This window comes from Pelmatolapia mariae, linkage group LG10_11 (assembly GCF_036321145.2).
Source record: "Pelmatolapia mariae isolate MD_Pm_ZW linkage group LG10_11, Pm_UMD_F_2, whole genome shotgun sequence".
Taxonomy (NCBI): Eukaryota; Metazoa; Chordata; class Actinopteri; order Cichliformes; family Cichlidae; genus Pelmatolapia; species Pelmatolapia mariae.
The window spans coordinates 18,285,513-18,291,512 of NC_086236.1; positions in this window are offsets into that span (position 1 = coordinate 18,285,513).

Below are 6,000 nucleotides of genomic sequence, written 5' to 3' on the forward strand. Positions count from 1 at the left end.
CTTTCTTGGTCGTCACTCTCTCAGTCCGTGGTAATGAAAAACTCCTTCAGTGTGGACAGTGATGCTGGTGTTCCACTAGCTTCCAGTTCATGGAAGGGTTGAGCCTTAGTGGTTTTCTTGAACATCCTAACCAATTTCCTTTCATATGAGGGTGACTGTTTGGCTCCCCTTCCAAACCTGTGGCGTGGTGGCATGCCCAAATAACTTGTACTTATGTACAGTTTTTTGAATTAATGATCTTCTGATCTCCAGTTGTTTAGAAATAGCTGCAAAAGACATTCCCAACTTGTGTGAATCTACAAATCTTCTTAAACTTCATTGGACTTTCTAGTTGTTCTGAGTGTTGGTCAAGAATTGTGTCAAAAAATATGTAAGGACAAACTTCCAGTTATGGTCAGTGATGAATCACTAATGAAAATTTGTCTATCAAATTTAAAGACATCCAAGAGTCTTCAGGACAACTTGAGTGTATGACTTTGAGCCTGCATGTACACTTTTGAGTGTATAATAGACAAAATCCAAATAAATTCAAACTTCAAATCATAAAAATACTAAACTTACCATAATATTCATGCCCATGATGAGTAGGGATAAGAATCGAGAACAGGTTCTTGTAGAGAACGAGTTCCCAGTTGTTCATTTTTGGGGGGAATTGCCAGCCTGGCTGCTCATCGATCCCACTTGCACTACATTCAGCTGGTGCATCGGAGGAGGGAAATAGTGGCACAGTCTGCAACCTGGACAGGGAAATTTCCTTTATTTTTCTTGCACAAAAGGACGAGAGCACAATGGTCCAAACTGCATCCACAATAGAAACAACTGGATTATGCTGCGAACACTAGCCGAGAACCCAAAATGATTTACATGAGTAACATGAGTGAATGCCGGCCCCAGCCCAGCAGCCAGACCCTGAACTTTAGTAGGTAACAAATGCAGTGATGAGCAGTCAGGCTGCAGCCTCTGTTTCTACCTGTTCATGTTTCTAAAGTAAAATCCCTGTGGCAATCGCTTTGAAGTCTATTTGTGCTAGAGAAATGTCTGTTGCCTAAACAGGACCATTAAATCACTACACACAATTAAATGTCAGATACATTTAATTTAAGTCTGTTCATTAATCTTTGAAGAGTAGCCTTGTATTGCTTTAGAAACATGGAATTGCTTTAACACGGCAGTAAATTTGTTGGGTTTTTTTGTCTAACTGAAATGCTTTGGTTTATGTTTCCATTGCACTGATTTCAACGAGTGGCTAGTGAACTATAAAGTACCCAATCGTTCTATGCCAGAGGCATGTGGCTTCTCTTAAATGATGTTTTGACATTATTTTCTTTAAAATAGCACTGCCGCTACAGGTGTGTTTTCTATTTCCTTCTTCTATTGATTTCCTCTCTTACCTCAAGCACAAGCAAATCAGTGGGTCTGGAAGCCTGGAATTTGCCTGTATCAGTCTTTAAAATGGTGGGCACACAGCAGATTTTCTTCCCAACACAACACAAAGTCAAAGAAAAAACGAACTAAAGGGGAAAAAAGCATCACTTTTTTAAGCAGGGCACCATTGTGAGATCTGAGGTCTGTAATTGAGAACCATGTAGGGATTTCATGCAAAAAGAAAAAAAAAAAATCTTCGCAAATTCTTTTAAAACAGCTCAAAGTAACTCTTCTCGCTTCAGTTGTTTTGAGATTTGGATCACACGTCCATAGAAATGTAACAGAGGGACATAGAAAATGTTAAAACGAGGAGAGGAATAACCGACACAGCTCCGGTTGCTAAGGCTATCGTCCCAGGAGATGCAACTTAGTCCGTCCATGTGTGTGTGTGTGTGTGTGTGTGTGTGTGTGTGTGTGTGTGTCTGTGCAGCTGTGAGTGTTTTGTATGTTTATGTCTGTGCAGCTGTGAGTTTGTGCACATATGTGTGCCTTAAGCATTAGTGTGTGTATGTGTTTGATTTGCTGACAGATCCTCTCACTTCAGAGAATTAATGTGTGAGACTCTATGCCCCCAGGCAGCTGGTGGAGAGCCAGGTGTTACCTCCTGTCTCGCTTCCTCTATCAAGGGCTATGACCAGATGAGGAGTCCAAAGGCCTTTTTTGTGTTTGTTTTTTTGCAGCAAGCGCTACAGACTGATGTCCTGGAGCTATCCAGACACCCAAACAGAGATGACAAAGAAAGGACAGAAAGAGGACAAAGTAGAGTAAAATAAATCTGTCTTGTTCTGTCTTCACTTGTGTTGTACACCAGCTTTTCATGAGTGTTCAGTGCAGAGAGTTTGGCTTTTGTGTGTCTGACAGACATGCTGTGTTCAAATTTTCACCTTATTCCAAGTAACAATGCAGCTATTGATTTCTCTGATTGTCCTCTTCCCACCTTCCTTTCAGGCTGACGCAAAGCTGTTTTCATACTTCCTTCATGTTCTCACTCACTCTTACATTACCGAATTCAATCCTGAAGATAAACAAAGCACCAATTTGCCCATATAAAAACAGATTAATTTAACTGCACTGTTTTGTTTAAGCTGTTAAATAAATTGTCTTACTGTCCAGTTTTTAGTCATACAGTTTGTTATATTCGGCAGTCAGTGTAGTTGTGTCAAGACCCATTTGTTTCAAATAGGTTTGTTTTTCTAGCTATAGTTATTTATATTTGGCAGTAAGTATCTGTCCTGAGACTTCCCTTTGCATATGTAGAAAGCCTAAGGCGGGAACAGGAGCCAGAACAAAGGAGACAGTGACAACAGAAACGTTATTGATTAAATCAGAAAGCATGATGTGGAGGAGCTAGGGGGAGGTGTGTTTGCAAAGTGGCTTGCAGGAAGTGTATACAGCCTGAAGCATCTGAAATAGCCTACCCTAGGTTGCATGAGTGATGTGTACTGGTAATGAGATCAGCTAATTTCATGGGATTGCTGGCTGAAGGAACCAGTATTGTTGAACATTGGTCCTGTAGGTAGTCATCTACATGTTTCAAAAAGTATATGGAACAACCAGTCACTGGGTGTATTCTTGTCTGTGTTGTTCTCGACTCGCCTTCAAACTGCCACTGAGAAAATCATGGAGAACTCTTACCATACAAAGAGCTTCCTAATAGTAATATGAAACCAAGTGTTTTGTTTAAACAGAATTCTACCCTGGCATATCGGATTAACTGTCAGGCTTCTTGGACTTTGCTTTTGTGAAGGTTGCAAGCAAGCACATCTGTATTGTATACCCATAATTCTCCATTCTGCATAGCCAAATACCTAAGCAAATCTGCTATCGCTAGGTCTGAAAATAAAAGCCAACATGTACTGATCTTAAACCATATTCTTTTATTAAGCTTCTTTAGTGCAGCCCATGTTTATTTTAATCTAGATGATGAAGCAGGGTATGATATAGAGTATGGCTACCAAATGGTCATATAGTGTCATTTGTTACTCAATGTACCACTCTCGCTTATGTGTATGCTTTTGGGTTTACAAAGAGGTTACTTTTGGATTTTAAATGCCGGTCTAGTATCATGAACTCACATGTAAATGGTCTTATAATGTTTTATCACTTTTTTGCTTTTTTTCATGCCACTTAATCTCTTAATTATTTTAAGATGGGATAACCATTCAGCATTAGATTTTCCAATGATTATTCATGTAGGTTTATCATTTTTAAGTGAAAATTACATGCTATGCAGTCTCAAATCATACTCTACATGGATGCTGAATATTTAATGACTTTTTTAAATTTCAGATTATAAACAGGTGGGAAGTGAACTTGGAGAAGGCAAACTTTTATTCTGCTGTTTTGCTGAGCTCGTTGTTTGCAGTGTTTTTGCAGATGCTTCACTTGTTCTGTAAAAGCTGAAGTCATTAAAGACATTTTTGTGCTGGAGTCAGCAGCCGCCACTGCTTGAAGTTAGAAGGACCTATGTCTGACAAAAACAGGGAAACTAACCAGTTTGACAAAACTACTTAATATGTTGAGCTATTTAAACATTGCACATCTGTAAAAGTGCAATTAACAGTGTTTACACTAAATGCTTTAGTTGTCCTGAAGCTGTTTTTACAGCTCTTTGTTTATCTGACTGCTTTACACAACAAGCATTCAGGGTTTAGTTTGCTGTTGAGATATTCATGCACTGTATATAAAGAAAAGAGCTTTTAACTATCTCTTGTTTGTGTGTGGGGGATTTACAGACTGCCAACCTAACAAATCCTAGGTTACAGTGACTTTTTTTTCAGATGCAGTTTCTTTTGTTTTTATAAACAGCGTTTGTGTCGGTGACAAAATGTTCCCATAATAGATGTCACGCAAAGCTTCTGCAGCAGATTGTTGAGAAGGGGCTTACAAAAGCTCTGTTCAAGAGGCAAAACCAGTGCCCTACTTGCAGGAGCACAGAGTGGCTTTGAATTCTTGTTCTTCTAATATTAGATTCTCAAATATTTCAATTTTTTTTAGGCAGAGCTGTAATTGGACAAATGTGAAATATTCATGTGTGATAAGTTCAAAGTTAAGACATAACTTGGTTACTTGCTTTAATTAAGCTTTCTTTTCTTTCTCTTTTTTCAGATTTTCCTGGCAGACTCAAAACATCTGATAGACATCAAATTGGACTCAACTTTCAGAAAATGAAATGGGAAAAACAAAAAATAAATTTCTTTGATAAAATTACGTAAATTTGAAAATAATGAGAAGGTAGAGGCAATTATAATTGTTTGGCAAACCCAACACAGAAACCTAACTTTGCTTTTGGAAAGATGGATTTCTTGCTACTTTAAAACTAAGAAGCTTAATTTCAAAATGACTGTCATATGTGTTATAATAAACAACACTTTGCAAATGTATCAAATAGCAGTGTTGCTGGAACAGAGCTGAACAACTTGAATAGTAATTTTGTTTTGCTTTGCACAGGATAAAGAAGGACATATTTTATGGTCACGTGAATATGCCAGATTTCTGTAGTGACATAACATCTACAATAAGCATTCATCTAAATCTGTCTCTGTGACACTTCTTACATAGATTCAGTTACTACATCCACTGACAGTTTTGCAGATATGCAGTGTAAGACTGTAATCTTTTTAGACAATATAGGAAAGATTTGTGCTTTTTGTAGAGTAACCAACAGTTTGTCCACCAGTACTGCTTTACCGGTGTACGCCTCCTTTTCTCCTTGATGGCCAGTGTTGGGCAGTAATACATTACTAAGTAAAAATTAATTACATGATCTCTTGAACTATTTTAGGAATAAAAAGAGTGAGTGATTACAAATTTAAATTAAATGACTTGTTGTGGCTAATATATGCCGTGAACAGAACCTGGTTTTATGAGTTCTTTATGTCAAACATGTGTGTGAAGTTACATAAAATTCTTCTGAGGCTCAATAATTAGTAACGTGGCTTTTTTGTAATCATTTAAGTTATTGCCATTGCAATAAGTGACATAATTAGGGCTCTAGTGCTAATCGTCTAGCTGACAGTTGGTCAATTGCTCTTCCTTGAACATCTTACTGAGTGGACTCCCACTGGTGTCACTTTCATTACGACAAAAGCCAAGCTTCACTTTCTTTCCAGGATTAATCCATAGCACAGGGAGGAGTAGACTACCTAAAGAGTGCTCCCGCCTTTGAAACAACCCAACTTATTAGAGACTGCTTGGTCTAACTCATTTAACATTGATGATTGTTTACTCAGTCGGCCTCAGAATAATTACCACCTTCTCATAGAAGTTTGATTGCATTTTGTATATTTCATACTTGACTCTTTCAGAAAAAAAGCTGTTTGCACAACACAGCTCAATAACCAACAACAAAGCTTATCCTCTAAAAACAGAGGGTCTACCTTTTCGTTTTCTTCATGTTAACACTTGAGGCTTTGAGTATAAATATGTGAGCACATGAATATTTCATTAAGTCTGGCCTTTGTACACCCAACAACAACTTTCGTGGCTTCAGAGGACACAGCTGAGAGTTTGCTGAAACACTGTTTATTCTGTGAAACATCACATAATTCTGAACAAGTAAAGTGCATACTACCT